Source organism: Sciurus carolinensis, chromosome 6 (genome assembly GCF_902686445.1).
Source record: "Sciurus carolinensis chromosome 6, mSciCar1.2, whole genome shotgun sequence".
Lineage (NCBI taxonomy): Eukaryota > Metazoa > Chordata > Mammalia > Rodentia > Sciuridae > Sciurus > Sciurus carolinensis.
The window spans coordinates 80,214,864-80,233,922 of record NC_062218.1 but is presented as its reverse complement, the minus strand read 5'-3'; the positions used below and the strand labels follow the sequence as shown (position 1 = coordinate 80,233,922).

The following is a 19,059-nucleotide window of genomic DNA, read 5'->3' as shown; positions in this document are numbered from 1 at the left end:
CAGAGGTGACCACTACCCTGAATGTTATGATAATTTCCCAGTTTTTCTTTATGGGTTTAAATCTTCCTTTGCCCCCCTAGGCCCACTCTTCTCTCTGCTTCACCCTTTCCTGAATACTGGGAAGCTAGTATGTATGAACCATATCAACTGGACCCTTTGGCTTCTGGCTTCCTGTGGGTTCAGTCGAAAGGGAGATCAGAGGGAGCAGAAGGTGACAGGAACTTTTCCTCCTTGACACCCCTGCAGAGTCTCCAAAGGTTAACTTTGCCACCAACTGTGTCAGTATAAAATTGTATTAGGTAAATAAACTTCATAAGCATTATTAACAACTAACCTTTATCAAACTTTTTTTTGTTTTGTTTTGTTTTTTTTCAGGTAATGACTATTTTTTTTAGTTAACATTACCAGCCCATGATACAGCATGCTAAATCATAAAGTACAAATCCAAGGAAGGTAATACCTTTACTAAGTTACAAAACTTTGGCAAATCAATACAGTACTCTTTAATACAATAAAATATTATTTATGTTGAAGTCACATATTAGTGATGATTTTCACTCCAAAAATATCATTTAAGTACCAAATCAAAACACTGTGGGTTTTTAGCAGAGCAAGTTATTTTATACAATTTAATGTCTTTCAACACTATACAATTCCTCCTTTTAGAGTCAGTTCCCCCACGCAGGCTGTTCTAGTCTGTATTAGCAAGGTGAGTGTGTAGGGGCTATGCTTGCTTGGTTCTGGAGTTGGTCCAAAGTCAGGTACAGTTCCAATGTCTGAAAAGTGTTAAAATTCTATTTTAAGGAGACTCAATGTCAATGCCAATTTCTCCCAAGTACTTTTTTAAAAAACTGCTAAATTTTCACATAAATACTAGAACCCTAGAAATTAGTCATTTCAAGCCACACTAACCTCAGATGATCCCTTGGATTTTAGAAGCCCTGTATCTTTTTGTTTTGATCAAGTCGCATAGCCTTACTCCAGATTATTTAAAAAAAAAAAAAAATTCTCACTAAAATATGGTCATAATTTTTAAATAACAAATGAATACACTGTCTGCTTGGAGATTCCTGGGGACCTGATGTTCTATACCGACTTTTATCATTTCTCTACAAATGCCGCCGCCGCAGCCATTGGTGTTCTAATGCTTCCTTTTGCTGAAGCTGTCAACTCTTCAATTTCAGCATTTAATTTATGTATTACCCATTCCATTGCTTCTCGGCCTTTACTAGCATTAGAAGATACCGTGCTTGCCATCAGCCCTTCCAGTTAACTGCTAAGGCTGACTCCCTGCACAGAGATGATGGCTTCCTGCGTCAAAATAGTCTTTTCTGGGTCTTGAGGATGTGGTTTGTATGTAAGTCTCTCATCCACTAAAACCATATTTGTAAAGGAAATATTAGAAGATTTAAGTTCCATTGTTTTCTCTACAGGATCAACTACAGAATTTTCTCGCACATATGTTTTGGTTCTTGCTGAACCACTAAGAGACTTCACGATGGACGGCAGTCGCCACTCTGTGCTGAGAAGTCTGTGGCTGTGCAGCTTTCCAGAGGGATCTACATGCCTGTCCAGCACATCAACTCCAACCACACTCGGGTTCATAGGGTTTGGGTATTTCTGCATAGCAGCTGTCGTAACAGTTTCCCATAGGTGGTCGAAGACGTGCTCTGAGGTCCAGATCTTCATGGTGCTGGCGGCCCGAGCCCTGTCCGGAAGACTCTGGGGGACAATGAGGCACCCAGGCACACTGCCCCGCCCCACCCGCACCCCGCGGCAGCGCAGCGCGCAGGCGCCGTCGGGCCGGCGGGAGGACGTCCCGACGCGTGGCCCTTCGCCCTATCCCCTTGATTGAACTTTTAAAGAAAAATTTTTATTATTTGCTCTATACATAGTTATAAAACTGAAAAATTTGAGCATCAGAGATCTTTTCATTGTGACGAGACCACTAATATATATTTTTTAAATGGTCATTGATATGTCCCTGGCATGGAATTATTAAATTTAATGAACAAAATATTTAATTATACATGCTATGGTTTGAATAATGGTATCCCTTCAAAATTCATTTTCAAGCAATTCCCAATACAGTAGTATTATGAGAAGTGGCCTTTGGGAGTTGTGACTTTGCCCCCAGGAAGGAGATTAGCACCTTATAAAACTGGTCCAGTTTGAAGGGCGCACCCTCACACACTTCTGCTGTGTGAGAACGTGGCATTTCCCCTGCAGAGGGTATATATAGTAACGAGGTGTCATCTTGGAAGTGGAAACCAGGCCCTCACAAGACAGCAAATGCCAGTATCTTGGACTTCTCAGTCTCAGAACTGTGACAAATAAATTCATATTCTTTGCAAATTACCCAGTTTCCGGTGTTTTGTTATAATATCATGAAACCGGCCATGATAATATATTTGTATGGAATATATTGTAGAGGCTGGTTTTATTTGTCTAATGAATGCTGTGATTAATTAATTACTAGTAGGTACTCATATATGATTTTAAAAATGAAAATACCACTTTATATACATTAACAATGTATAACATTCCTTGAGTCTAAATAAAATAAATTTTAACTAAGTAAATCCTTCCCTCCAACCATCTATTCTATATTATCACTTTTAACTATACAAAACTATTTGTCATCTTCTTAGATAAGCAGCTACTGCAGTCATGTGTCTTTACTTGTCCCAAGACAGTTTAGTACACAGACCTAGTAGACAGAACAGGGGACTTAGACATAAGTGTGTTATAATACACAAGCATAAAAATCTTTACATGCAGGGACTGAAATGAAAAACTAGAGAAATTTAGAGAATAATGAAAGATATTTAAAAGATTAAAACCATCCAGTAACTGCCAAATTCTCATTATACCCTACTTTCAGACTCTTTATGTTTCTCTGTATGTTTCTGTGGGGTGTGTGTATTTGTGTCTATTGTGTGGAAAGCTGTCTTCAGTCCATGTATTTGTTCCTATATTCATATCTTAGGTATAGGATGTAGGAAATAGGATTATAGTGGTATAAAAAGAAGAAATTCATTTTTATTAGAATCCATCTTCCATTTAGAAAACAAAAGCAAAATGTACTTTTGTTATCAAAAAACCTGGACAATAAGTGAAATAGTTTAATGATTTCATGTTTACAGTTATAAAGTTTTTAATGAAAGTTTTAAGTTATGACATATATATTAATTACTTTATATGCTTTATATAAAACAATTCAACCGACCATTGGTGACCACTTGATATTTATCCAGATATGTTTATGTATATATGCATATACATATTATTTTTAAACAAAATGCTGGGCACAGTGACACATACCTGTAATCCCAGAAATTTGTGAGGCTAAGGCAAGCGAATTGCAAGTTCAAGTCAGCCTCAGCAAATTAGTGAGATTCTGTCCCAGAATAAAAACAAAAAGGGCTGGGGATGTAGTTTGGTGAGAAAATGCCCATGAGTTCAATCCCCAGTGCCAAAATAAAATAATAATAATAATAACAACAACAACAACAAATTAATAATACAAAGGTTGGGGATGCAGTTCAGTGGTACAGCACCCCTGGGTTCAATCCCCAGTACCAAAATCAAACAAATTTTGAAACTGTATATATTTACAGAATGAAACCGTACTAAACCTCTTTTAACAATATAGCCTGAAGTCTATAAATACTTCTTCATTCTCTGTGTAACAGCATTGTGCAGAGTGCATGGTAGACCTTCAAAAAATATAAGTTTGAGGAGTCTTTTGTGATTGTGTGCATTCTCGCCCATTTCCTGCTTTTGGGATGTCTATGTATTTAATTATGAATTCATACCATGTGAGGGGTTAGCCCTTTGTTAAATTTTATGTCAGAAGTTCTGTTTCTCCCATTTATAATTAAATATAACTGTCCTTTGCCAAAATAGCAGAAAATAATTCCTGAATATATAGTTTGATTTAACTGAATTAAAAAGGTATCCTATTTAACATAAATGGTGCCCTATAGTGAATGTTGAAGAAATAAGGAAATTTAATGCACTAAAATAGGAGTAATGTGCTAAATGCTGCTCAGTAGAGGTTCTGCTCTATTTACATAAGGATACAGCCTTGACTCATAGATAGAGTATGTCTAAGAACAATAAATTTTTGAGTCAGGCAACCTTTCTTCTTATCTCATTTCTGCCTCTGCAGTTGGGTGATAGCTTTGGGGGAAAGTCACGGGATGCCACTGAGTGTTAGTAAAGCCAGGACACTTAGACCTCCCTCCCAGAGTTTGTGCCTGGAGTGTTCAACAAGTACTTTCAGTGGCTTTCCAGTCCTTGATGGGAATTTCCAAGTGGGATGCTTATCCTGAAATATGGGGAGCTCAGCTTCTCCGGTAAAAATTTGAAGATAACATGAAAATATAAATGTTTTGGTTTTACTGTATATATACATATATATATATATATTTTTTCAAATGGCTGTTTTATTGTGTCATGTTTTTGGCTTTTTGGAGAAAAGATTTTTGTTTTTGTTTCTCTACCAACTCTGTTGACCAAAAGCAAGTACTATGTGTTCTTATGTTTTTCCTTGAGAGAATCTTGATCTTCTGATATGGAATTATTACAGCTTAAAATGGAATAAGTTCCTGAAAAATCCTTTAAGGATTGAAATATACTCAATTAATTTTAGTTCAGTAAAAGTAGTGTCATGAAGTGCTTTAATCTACTTTTATTTTTCTAGAACATTACTAAATTAGAAAGCTAATGCCATCAATATGTAAAGCATATGCAGTTTGTCAAGTTTTTAATATAACTATTGTCCAAAGTATAAATATCCAGGCAACTTTCACAAAGAGGCATTTTCTGTGCCCAAAAATATTTATTCTCACACTGATCTGACTCACAGAGATAGGATCTAACATTTTGTCCAAGCACAAAAGCTTTTATTACTTTCATGAAATTAATTGCTGACCTCTTTTTTTGGGGGCTGAGGGGGGGTGTTCTAGTTTATAAATAATTTCCTTGGCAACTATCCTAATATTATTTTCTCTCAAAACAGAATGCTTCTTCCTTGTTAAGTTCAAATCAGAATATTACCAAATTTGATTTGAGTAGGAATAAAGCTTAATGCTAACATGTTGAATGCTGACAGAATAAAATGGTTCATGATGTTTTGGTTCTAATGCTATTAAAATAATGAGATAAAAATATTTTCGTTATAAAAATAGAAAATGCTAGGCTTGGTGGCACACGCCGATAATCACAGTGACTTGGAAGGCTGAAGGGGGACCATCCCAAATTCAAGGCTATCCTCATCAGCTTAGTGAGCCGCTGTCTCAAAATTAAAAAGTGAAAAAGTATGGAGGTATGTAGCTCAGTGGCAGAGTGTCCAAGGGTTTAATCCCCAATATCTAAAACAAAAAAGTTATTTTTGTTAGAACAATTACTAATTTACTCTCCTATTACCTAATATATGCAAAATCCTTTTAGGAAGCAGCCACTCTTCCAAGCTAGTAGGGTGTTAATTGTTGCGATAAGATAGTGCATCTGTACCCCACTGGCCATAGGCCTGATAAAGAGACTAACTTAACTCAAGAATTATTGCAGTTACCACAAGTTTCTGTTCTGTATTAAGAAACTGTGTGACCTAGGAAATAGTGTTCTAGAATTGTAGATTCTCAGGGTTATGGATTGTTTTAGAAATCACAAGTCTCATTTTACTGATAAAGAACTTCGAGAACAGTAAATGACTGGCTAAAGATCTCAGAAGAATCTGGCTCAATATACCCAATAGTGTAAAATACTTACACTATTACATGAAAATATAAATGTTTTGGTTTTACTGTATATATATATATTTTTTTTTTCAAATGGCTGTTTTATTGTGTCATGTTTTTGGCTTTTTGGAGAAAAGATTTTTGTTTTTGTTTCTCTACCAACTCTGTTGACCAAAAGCAAGTACTATGTGTTCTTATGTTTTTCCTTGAGAGAATCTTGATCTTCTGATATGGAATTATTACAGCTTAAAATGGAATAAGTTCCTGAAAAATCCTTTAAGGATTGAAATATACTCAATTAACTTTAGTTCAGTAAAAGTAGTGTCATGAAGTGCTTTAATCTACTTTTATTTTTCTAGAACATTACTAAATTAATAAGTAATAATTAATTAATAAGTATTAATTATTAATAAGAAACTTATTAATCATTCCTTAATTATTCCTTATTAATTAAATATTTTAAAAATCTTTATTACCTTTAATATAATTTACTGCACACAAGAAATTATTGGTAAAATACTAAGACTATTTTTTTAAATTCCTGTGGTACAGATTCTTCATATTATCTAAGTAACAGGAGTGAAGAAAAAGAAAACAATTTAATAAATAAATATGATAGGTTCCGTGAATCCACACTCATGATAACATGACTTAGAACTATATAGACACATATCTACAAATAAGTATATGTAAAATGGGTGAAATCTGAATCCAGGGGATTATACCAATAGAAACTTCCTGGTTTTTACCATTTGGCCCAATTATCCTACTCCTTAGTTTATTCCCAAAGGACTTAGAATCAGCATACTACAGTGACGCAGCCACATCAATGTTTATACAGTGACGCAGCCACATCAATGTTTATAGCAGTTCAATTCACAATAACTAAAATGTGGAACCAATCTAGATGCCCTTCAGCAGATGAATGGATTTAAAAAAATGTGGTACATATACACAATGGAATATTATTCAATCATAAAGAAGAATGAAATTATGGCATTTGCTGGTAAATGGATGAAGCTGGAGAATATGCTAAGAGAAAAAAGCCAAACCCTAAAGACCAAAGGCTGAATGTTTTCTCTGATAAGCGGACGACGATTAATAATGGAGCGGAGTAGGGAAGAATGAAGGAACTTTGGATTGTGCAGAGGGGAGTTGGGGAGGGGAGGGAGTGTGAGATGGAAAGGATGGTGTAATGAGATGGATAATATTATCCTAAATACATGTATGAGTACAGAGGAAGGAGAAGTTGTACTCCATTTGTGTACAATGTGTTAAAATGCATTTTATTGTCATATATAACTAATTAGAACAAATAAAAAAATAAAGTTCCTACTTTTGATATTATACTATAATTATAAGATGTAGATGTTGGGGGAAACTTAGTGAAGAGTAAATGAAACCTCTCTATTATTTTTGCAACTACCTGTGAATCTGTAATTATTCTAAAATCAAAAGCTTTTTTTTTTTTTTTTTTTGCAGTGCTGGGGATCAAACCCAGGGTCCTGTGCTTGCAAGGCACTTTACTGAGCTATCTCCCCAGCCCCTAAAATCAAAAGCTTTAAGAATATGAATAGCTACTATGAGACTGCTTCATTTTGTCCTAATTAAGTGTTCATAAACTATGGGTGGCTAGAATTTAATATAAAAATAATTACAACGTGCTTCTGAAGTAGCTTTTTCCCTTATGATTATTCCTTGATACACCCTGTGACTATTCCCAATTTTCTCTTTGACATTCTCCATAGACAACTAATTAATATGCAGGGGTCAGTTCTATGTTGAGAAGCCCAAATTTTCTGTCTGACTCTGTCATATTCAGACTCCAACTCTTTACTAGATTGTGATGAAGTGACTCTTGAGAAATAATAGATGAATGAATGAGTAAATAAATAACTTTCCAAATGTTTATAAGATATTTACAGTTGAAAGTCCCACAGTCACCTAAATCCAAAATGTAGCAAAACAAAACTACTTCTTCCCACTATTCTCACCCACCCAACCTGTTCACCCTGCCAATTTCTGTATTTCTTACATTTCTGTGATTCTTTTTTCAACCAAGCTTTAGAAATTTAAATTGCATTTGACTCTTCCTCCTCCTTTATATACCATATCTCTAAGCAGTTACCACTTCTGTTCATTTTCTTCTAAATTATTCCTTATATTTGTTCCTACTATTTCGTACCTAAGACTACCTCATTTTTTACTCCAAGTGTCAATTTTTCTCCTTGTTCCCACTCTTGATTCACCTTTACTATATCATGCATGCTAATACTTGGCATATTTTTCAAAAGTAATAGTACTTTTTGCCAGATCACTACATTTAGATCTTGATGATCATAATCTTTCATTGAGTATACATTACATACCAGGTATTGTTGCTGTACATTCATTATCTCATTTACTCTTTTTTAAAAAAAATTTTATTGTTGTTGACAAACCTTTCTTTTATTTATATGTGGTGCTGAGAATTGAACCCAGTGCCTCACACATGCGAGGCCAGCAGTCTACCACTGAGCTACAACTCCAGCCCTCATTAACTCATTTAGTCTTTACAACAACCCTGTGAAGTTGGCATCATTTATCACCATTTTATAGATGAAGAAACTGAGACTCCAAGAGTTTGACAGTGAGTTATTTATTTATTTCAGCATTGGAGATTGAACTCAGGGTTGCTCTACCACTGAGTTATACCCCCAGTTATTTTTATATTTTATTTTGAGACAGCATCTTGCTAAGTTGTCCAGGCTGGCCTGGAACCTGTGATTCTCCTGCCTCAACCTCCCAAGTAGCGGGGATTACTGGTATGTGCCATTGCACCAGCTCCTCCCTTTATTCTTGAGCATAACTTTGAAGCCAGAATAGGGGACAGGCAGTTAACATAGAAATAGGGGATCGGGTCAAACCGAGGAAATGGAGGCCATGAAAACCATCTGCCTTTGGAAGTTGGAGACTGCCCCTGGAAGAATGGACTGTCAAGGATCTTTGGAGTCCATTAATTACCAAATTTACCTGCCTTTATCAAGGACTGCAGGCAAGGAGCTGCTAATTAATGCCCCCCTGGGCCCTTGCCTGGCTGAATCACTTTGGCCCTCCCCCTGCCCATTCGCTCCTCACTTAATGCATCTCACCTTCAAAACCAGGCCTAGTCATATAGGCAGGAAGGAGAGATAAGGGGGGAGAGAACTGGAGAACAAAAGAGACCTCAGCCTACAAAAGATGTAGGATGCGCTCACTTCTTAGAAGTCTAGAACATCAGCCACGGCCCCCTTCTCCCTCCCCAGAGAGGGAGAAGTCTGTGTTATTACTACTTTTAAATAAAACCTGCTTAATATGCTTGCCTTGGCATGCTTCTCTACTGTTCAAACTTCAACATTAGAGGAAGCAGAATTTGTCACGGGTAAACAGCAGTATCAACATGATCATTTCATTTCAACCCTGTGGTTTTGGTTTATTTTCCCCTCCCACCTTTCCTCCTTTCTGCCAACCTTAATGCAATTCCCAGCCAATCTCAATGTACACATTTTCTATGAAACTTTTCCTGCTTTAGTCCTTCCCACAATGACTTTTCCCAGGCTGAAGAGGTTCTAGTTTAGTCTGTACCCTCCCCCCCCCAAAAAAAAAAAAGAAAGAAAGAAAAGAAAAAAAGAAGTCAGTTTTATTTAAGAAAGTTAAATACATATATTAAATATTGGCCCTTGAGTATACATAATTTTAATATTCCATGTAATTAAATACAAAGTACACATAAAGCTCTTCTGCTGCCTACTGAAATGCATGACTGCCTCAAGGAAAAACACTTGTACAATTGAGCTGTGAGTTGTTTTTTTTTTCCATTTGAAAGAGTGACTAATAGAAATGGCTATACAGAGTTGGTTCTTGGCAGATATTTTCTCAAAAATAAAAGAAGTCTGTCATTTCAAGAAAAAAAAAACTGTCGGTGCTGATTGTCAAGATAACTGTGACCTTTAAAACAAAAATTGTAATTTGGGAAAACTTGGATCCAGCACTGAGTTTGACAGTGTGTAGTTTTGTAGACATGCTGCACATTCTCTGACGCAGTGCCACTCAAGAGGTAGATGATATTTTCCCTCCCCTTTAATGTGCTCTTAACTGTTACTAGTGACTAGAATATGGCTGAAGACATGAGCTGTCGTATTGAGATTAGGTTATGAAACAACTGTCTCTTGTCTTCAGGAGGCTCTCTTCTTTCTCTCTCTTTCCACTCACTGTGAGACAAGCTGCCACATTGTGAGGCGACTGGGAGATGGAAGCCCTCTGAGGACACATTTAAACAGTCTAAGAAAAGGCCCATGTGTCAAGGAACTGTGACTTGCTGGCAACCATGTGAATGAACCTGGAAGTGTAAGTGCTACAAGCTGCCACAAGGCATGAGAGTGACTTGGAAATGAACATCTCAGTGGAGCCCTAAGATGACTAGAGCCAAACCAACAGCTTGACTGCAACCTCTTTTTTTTTTAAATTAATTAATTAATTAATTGATTGATTTTTTATTGTAAACAAATGGGATACATGTTGTTTCTCTGTTTCTACACGGAGTAAAGGCATACCATTTTTGTAATCATAAATTTACATAGGGTAATGTTTTTTGATTCATTCTGTTATTTTTTCCCTCTCCCCGCCCCTCCTCTAAGGAATCCCATGAAAACCACACTGGACGCAGGAAATCACATAAGGATCTCCCCTTATCGCAAACAGAGTCTCCCTGCAGGGTAAGAGAGACAATGAGAGGAAAAGAGAAAGAGAAAGGGCGTGCGCTAGAGAGAGTGGAAAGTGAGGAGGAGAAAGAAAGCAAGTGAGTAGGAGAGAAAAAGCAAGAGAAAAGATGGCGGGGTAGCTACCGTGAAGCAGTTGAATTCCACCGGGCTAACAGGGGACCAATAACGGAGAAGGATACTTGCAAGCTGACTGATGAACCAATAGCTAGCTAGGATGTTCACAGACTGACAGTAGTTGGGAGGCAGGGAAATGGCTGCAATGGAAAGGGCGGGGGAGCAGCTGTACATTACACCTCCCACCCCTCCCACACCTCTTTTCCCTCCATACAGTCCTTCCTTCCTCCATTCTTGCCCCCCTCCCACCCCCATTATGTGTCATCATCTGCTTATCAGTGAGATCATTCATCCTTTGGTTTTTTGAGATTGGCTTATCTCACTTAGCATGATATTCTCCAATTTCATCCATTTGCCTGCAAATGCCCAACTTTATTATTCTTTATGGTTGAGTAATATTCCATTGTGTATATATATATATATATATATATATATATATATATATACCACAGTTTTTTTATCCATTCATCAATTGAAGGGCATCTAGGTTGGTCCCACAATCTGGCTATTGTGAATTGAGCAGCTATGAAAAATGATGTGGCTGCATCTCTGTAGTATGCTGATTTTAAGTCCTTTGGGTATAGGCCAAGGAGTGGGATAGCTGGGTCAAATGGTGGTTCCATTCCAAGCTTTCTGAGGAATCTCCATACTGCTTTCCAGAGTGGCTGCACTATTTTGCAATCCCACCAGCAATGTATGAGTATACCTTTTCCCCCACATCCTTGCCAACACCTATTGTTGCTTGTGTTCTTGATAATCACCATTCTAATTGGGGTGAGATGGAATCTTAGGGTAGTTTTGATTTGCATTTCTCTTATTACTAGAGATGTTGAACATTTTTTTCATATATCTGTTAATTGCTTGTAGATCTTCTGTGAAGTGTCTGTTCATTTCCTTAGCCCATTTGTTGATTGGATTATTTGTATTCTTGGTGGAGAGTTTTTTGAGTTCTTTATATATTCAGGAAATCAGTGCTCTATCTGAAGCATGAGTGGCAAAGATTTTCTCCCACTCTGTAGGCTCTCTCTTCGCATTGTTGATAGTTTCCTTTGCTGAGAGAAAGCTATTTAGTTTGAATCTATCCCAGTTGTTGATTCTTGCTTTTATTTCTTATGCTATGGGAGTCCTGTGAAGGAAGTGTGATCTTAGGCCAACAAGTTGAAGATTAGGACCTACTTTTTCTTCTATAAGATGAAGGGTATCTATCTGGTCTGATTCCGAGGTCCTTGATCCATTTTGAGTTGAGTTTTGTGCAGGGTGAGAGATAGGGGTTTAGTTTCATTCTGTTGCATATGAATTTCCAGTTTTCCCAGCACTTGTTGAAGAGGCTATCTTTTCTCCATTGCATGACTGCAACCTCTTGAAAGGCCTGGAGCAAGAACCACCAAGCTAAAGCATTCCCGAATTGCTGACCTCAAGAACTGTGAGACAATGAAAGATCATTGCTTTAAGTTATTGAGTTTTGTTTGCTTTTTATTGACTAGTAAAAGTTACTGCCTATGCTTTTTGCCTCAGGCTTGCAAATTTACATAAAAATTACTAGCCATTTCAGAAAAAAAAAAAGTTATTGAGTTTCAGGTAATTTACTATTTGGCCATAGAATAACTCATAAAACGTACTCCCCAATCTTAAAGATTTTCTGAGAAGAACGATGGTGATAATAACCATGGTTTGCTTTTCGTTGTTTGTTTTGGAGAGATTATTATGTAACATATCAATGGAAGATCTGGTAAGTCAGAGAACCAATATTATCCAAATGTTCAATGCATAATGTTACAAAATCATGCATTCAAACTCCAAGATAGGCCAAAACATTTTAATGTAAAATAATTAAAAACTTCATTGATATGGTTTCCACACTGCAACTAACATTTCAGAAACTACCCCTTGTTAAATATTGATATAGAATAAAAGATTATCCATAGTTATCTGGAGGGACTATAAATTACTGCTCTCTTTGCAACACATATCTGTATGATACAAGATTTTCTTTATGTACTTCAATCAAAACAATGTATAACAACAGATAAATTCAGAAACAGCTATGAAAAAACAGATGCCTTTCATGAAACTAGATAGTAAAGAGATTTATAAAACTGATAAATGGTTATCACTCAGCTTGCTATATTTTTTCATTTTGGAAAATACAGTGATTTTCATAGAAATTATTACTATTGTTATTTTTAAATAAATTATATTATTTACATATTGCTATTTGACAAATTACCCCAAAACTTAGCAGCTTATGACAGTAAAATTTACCTTACAGTTTCTATAATCAAGAATTCAGGTGTAGCTTAGTTAGGTACAATTATTTTAACTCAGAGTCCCAAAAGCTATAATTGAGGGGTCAACAGAGCTGCTATTGTCTTGAGGTTCGACTGAGGGAGGATGTTTCTAAGTTCATTTATGCAGCTACTAACAAGGAACCAGTTCCTCACTGCTATTGGCCAGAAACATTGGTTCTTTGCTTCACTGGTCTCTCCAAAGAGTAACTCACAACATGGCAGCTGACTTCCAAGGGAGAGGGAGATAAAGAATGTAAGACATCCAGTCTTTTGGAATCTAATCTCAAAAATGATATCCCATCATTTTATCTAAATTTTGACTTTCTACATGGTATAAGTGTTGGATATTATTTAGGAATTGATAAAGCATGTCTTATTTTTATCATTATTCATACTATAAACTCTTTTCTCCCAAACATTAGTATTTATAATAGCATTATAAGATACAGAAATGCATATTGAAATATAGTAGCCTTTGTCACATGTATATCTAAAGTTTGGCATCAAAATTTATGAGTACTATATATACTATATAGCACATATTGAGAGTAATTCATTTTAAAAATGTTGCTGGATGTAGTGTCACACACCTGTAATCCCAGCAACTCAGGAGGCTGAAGTAGTCAGATCCCAAGTTTGAGGACAGCCTTGGCAACTTAGCAAGTCCCTGATTCAAAAATTTAAAAGGGCTGGGGGTTTAATTCAGTGGTAGCACACCTCCTAATTAACACACACACATACACACAAATAAAATACATTTTAAAATTAAAAAATGTTAATTCCTATTCATATAATAAATGATTATAGATCCTAAGTATTCAATAACTGATGCTTTGACCAGGCACAGTGACAGATGTTATACTGCCCATGATTTGAGAAGTGAGGCATGAGGATACACAGTTTGAAGTCCATTTGGTCAACTTAGCAAGACCCAGTTTCTTTTTTAAAAATTTTATGTATTTTTATTTTTACAGACTGCATTTTGATTCATTGTACACAAATGGGGTACAACTTTTCATTTCTATGGTTGTACTCAATGTAGATTCACACCATTTGTGTAATCATACACGTAAATAAGGTAATGATGCCTGTCTCATTCTACTATCTTTCCTTCTCCCCCCATCCACTGATTTCCCTCTACATAATCCAAAGTTCCTCCATTCTTCCCTTAACCCCCTGTCCCACACCCTTTATGTGTCATCATCCACTTATCAGAGAAAACATTTGGCCTTTGGTTTTCTTGGGATTGACTTATTTTACTTAGCATGATATTCTCCAGCTCCATCCATTTGCTGGCAAATGCCATGATTTCATTCTTTAAGGCCGAGTAATATTCCATTGTGTATATATACATTTTCTTTATTCATCCATCTGTTGATGGACACCTAAGTTGGTTCCATAGTTTAGCTATTATAAATTGAGCTGCTATAAACATTGATGTGGCTGTGACATTGTAGTATGCTGATTTTAAGTCTTTTGGGTATAAACCAAGGAGTGCGATAACTGAATCAAATGGTGGTTCCTTTTTTTTTTTTTTTTTTTGCGGTACTGGGGATCGAACTCAGGGCCTGTGCTTGCGAGGCAAGCACTTTACCAACTGAGCTATTTCCCCAGCCCATCAAATGGTGGTTCCTGTCCATATTTTCTAAGGAATCTCCATACTGCTTTCCATAGCAATTGTGCCAATTTGCAGTCCCACCAGCAATGTATGAGTGTACCTTTTTCCCCATATCCTCACCAACATTTATTGTTACTTGTATTCTTGATAATTGCCATTCTGACAAGTGAGAACAGATATTCTACATCTAATAGAAGAAAAAGTAGACCACGTGAGCTTCACCATGTCACCGTAGGATCTGACTTACTTAACAAGTCTCATAAAGTACAAGTAAAATCAAAAATCAATAAATGGGATTGTGAATTGAGGTGCTTTAAACATTGATGTGGTTGCATCACTGTAGTATGCTGATTTTAAGTTCTTTGTGTATAAATCGAGGAATGGGATAACTGGGACAAATGGTGGGTCCATTCCAGGTTTTCTGAGGAATCTCCATACTGCTTTCCAGAGTGGCTGCACCAATTTGCAACTCCACCAGCAACATACGAGTGTGCCTTTTTCCACAGAGACCCTACACCAAATAGAAGAAAAAGTAGGCCCAAATCTTCATCATGTTGACTTAGGACCAGACTTCCTTAACAAGACTTCCAGAGCACAAGAAATGAAAGCAAGAATAAATAAATGGGATGGATTCAAACTAAAAAGCTTTTTCTCAGCAAAGGAAACAATCAATAATGTGGAAAGAGAGCCTACAGAGTGGGAGAAAATCTTTTCCACACACACTTCAGATAGAGGACTAATCTTCAAAATTTATAAAGAACTTAAAAAACTTTCCACCAAAAATACAAAGAACCCAAGCAATAAATGGGCTAAGGAACAGGGCAGACACTTCACATATACAGAAGATCCAGTTTCAGTAAATAAAAAGAGCTGGTGATGTAGCTCAGAGATACAATGCTCCCGGGTTTGATCCTCTGTACTACAAAAAATTTTTTTTGGTGATTTACTTTTTATGTTTTCAGGATTGGTTTGTTATGTAGCATTCTTTGTTTCCATCTCCAGCCTGATACAGGCTATAGAATTGTTTCTAATGGTTTAAGAATTGTCCTGCTCTTCCTGGCAGAAACAGAGGGCTGAGAGCTTTTCTTACGTCTTCTTTTTAGTTGTCTTCAGCTCAAAATAATTCTCATAAGTACTGAACGCTAACTAATTATGCCACTGGAACATCAGTTTAAAATAATTCTTATGTCAAAGTGGCATATTTTGGGGTGGCATCTTCTGCTACTCTTCATGTGTAATAATTATTTGTATACAAAGTAACTTAGGCAGGGCTGGGGCTCTAGCTCAGTGATAGAACACTTGTCTGGCATGTGTGAGGCACTGGGTTCAATCCTCAGCACCACATAAAAATAAATAAATAAAAGACCATCTACAACTAACAAATATTTTTTAAGAAAAGTAACTTAGGCATATTTAACAGGATCAGTTGATACTCCCTGACAATAAACATAGTCTCACAGGCATGTTTAGATTAATTCACACATAGTGACTTACATCTTATCTGAACTAGCTCTAAAGAGGCATCAGTGCTGGATCAAAATAAAGGACAAGATGCATCTATAGCATTTTCATTTTTAGCACTGTTGAGTGGATCTAATAGTCTTTGCATCATTCTGTGGAAATACATGGAACAATCAGGTTTATTAGGCATTATGTTTGAACATTGTTGGTTTGACAAGGAAGATTTACTCAGGTGCATAGGTAATTAGGTTATACATCCTAGGATCATAAGTGAAAGGACCAAAACACAAAATGAACATTTTAAATCATGTTCTGCAGAGATTACAGCATGAATAGATGAATTTAAGACTTCTAACAAAAGGCCATAGCACATATGGATTATAAATACTTAAATGCATTCACTTGCTTCTATTGAAATGCTTCAATTAGATATCACCTATTTTCAAGGTGGAGGGTTCTTTCAGAAGATATTGAGCTGCTCAAAACCCCCTATTGAACAATGATAAATTTGATGAGTAAGATGTAAAAAAGAAAAGATTTCAGTTTAAAACATTATAGCACAGAATTTTCTAAAGCTAAAATGAGATCTATTTTTCAATCCAAAGAATGTTTTATATCATATATAATCTTTTCAAATACTATAGAATGCAGAAGTAAAATATTCACCTCAAAATATGAGCAAGTTACTAATGAAAGAAATGGTTTTTCTAGGTTCATAGGAATTAGCAAATAAGTAGTTCAATTTCACTCTTCCATACTGAATGTAAACTCCATCAGTACAAGGATTGTGTCTGGTTGTTGTTGTTGTTGTTGTTTTGTTTTGTTTTCATACCGAGGATTGAATTCAAGGGCACTTGACCACTGACCTCCATCCCTATACCTTTGTATTTTTAATTTTGTTACAGGGACTTGCAACCTAAATTGCTGAGGCTGGCTCAAACCTGTGATTCCCCTGCCTTAGGCTCCTTGGTGCTGGAATTATAGGTGTGTGCCACCATGCCCAGCTTCTAGATTTTGTCTGTTTTGTTCTCTGCTGTATCTCTTGAATGCTGTATCTCCCGATGCCAAAACTGTGATGGCATATAGGTAGGTACTCAATGAATACCGAATGCTTAAAACACGTCATTCCTTACCATGTTAAAGGAAAAGTTATTCAATAACACTTGTTAAAATACAGTAAGGTAGGGCTGGAGATATAGCTCAGTTGGTAGAGTGCTTACCTTGCAAGCATAAGGCCCTGGGTTCTATCCTCAGCACCGCAAAAAAAAAAAAAAAAAAAAAAAAAATACAGTAAGGCAGACTTCATTCAGGATTATAGTGAGTGGTATGAGGATCAGATGTCAAGGTTGATCAGATAATGAGAGTGGGAAATTTTTGCTAAATGGACTTAGTAGTGTTCTTGCTAAAACTGGACTACCAATGAAATGCACTGATGAACCCAGGAGAAGGTTTAGAGCCTGACTAAAGTATGGTCAAGCAGGGAATCTTTGTCAACCATCATTACTCGAATAACCTTTAATAGTAATTTTTCATCAAAGTTGTTGTAACAATTTGCTCACCAGTCTATTTCATTCAAATGTTTTTTTAAATATCGAGTAGTGGGAATGCAAAATGGTGCAACCATTATGGAAAGCATATGGAGAGTCCTCAGAAAACTTGGAATGGAACCACCATTTGACCCAGTTACCCCACTCCTTGGTTTATACCCAAAGGACTTAGATACATATATTTTTAACTTACTGAGAGATATATGGAATGATAGTACATTGACCTTTGTACACACGATTAAGTTTTAGAAGAAGTACATTACAATTTCCTTTAGAATCCTCAGTGTGCCATGTCTGAACCCACCCTCATCCCTTCCTCAGAGGTGATGACCGCTATCCTGAATGTTATGTTTATTTTGTTTTTTTCTCATCCAAACTTATTATGTTCCTGAGATTTATTCATGATATTACATGTAACTATAATTTGTTTATTTTTACTGGTATGTAGTAACCATTATGAACATACAATGATTCCCTTATTAATTATGCAGTTGATAGATGTTTTGGTTGCTTATAATTTCTTGATGATATAACTAGTGCAGCAGTGAACTTTCTAGTACACTTCTGGTGCTAGTAGGGATATGTCTAGGATTAGAACTGGTGCTCACAGCTATGTGTATTTCACTTGTACTTGTCAATGTTAATTGCTTTTCAAAGTATACTAGTTTTCATTCTTTCTACAAGTATATGAGAATTCCTAAGTTCCACATCACTGCTATAGTTGGAACAATATAAAAACAGTGAGTGATGAAAGGAAAATTTAATGAAAATATGATTTGTGGAATTCTTAACACATTTTTTCAGCAATAGATCTAATAGGCAAAAATTAGCAGCTATAAAAAATTGTAAACAATGTATTTCTTCATTCTTTCACTAAAAAAGTTTCTTTGTGTGACTTAGGATATTGATGAAAAGTTGGTCATGTAATTATTAGTCACAAAAAAACTTAAAATCAAGAAAGTAGAGATTTCATAGACCAAATTCTCTGATCTATATGCCAATCAAGTAAAAATAAATAATAATAGGGTATCCAATCTTAGAATTACTTGGAAATTATGGAACATAATTAAGATAACCCTTGGGGCCAAAAGGAATTCAAAGAAAGCAATGGAAAGAACAATTCTTTTAAAAATAATCCAGGGCTGGGGATATAGCTCAGTTGGTAGAGTACTTGCCTTGCAAGTACAAGGCCCTGAGTTCAATAAAGAACTGCTTATCTGGTACTGGGGTCATGGCTCAGTGGTAGAGCACTTGCCTAGCATGTGTGAGGCACTGGGTTCAATTATCAGCACCACATATAAAAAAGTAAATAAAGTAAAAGTCATCAACTAATAAAAGTATTTTTTAAAAATCTATGGGATAAAGTGAAATATATATTCAGAGTATCTTCACTATTAAAGAAGAAAAACTAAAAATAAGGGAACTTAATACTTAAGTTTATCATGAGTATGAAGAAAAGAGAAAGAAAAATAGTCAACATCAGAAATAATATAGATCCAGAAGACTGGAATAATTACATGTAGTTTTGTAGTAACATATTTGAAAATC

General features: G+C 35.9%; 1 pseudogene; it reads right to left on the bottom strand.

Annotated features, from left to right (window-relative positions):
- Nucleotides 1–1,101: 1,101 nt before the first annotated feature.
- On the bottom strand, nt 1,102–1,689 carry LOC124986255 (PRELI domain containing protein 3B-like; annotated as a pseudogene).
- Nucleotides 1,690–19,059: the final 17,370 nt, after the last annotated feature.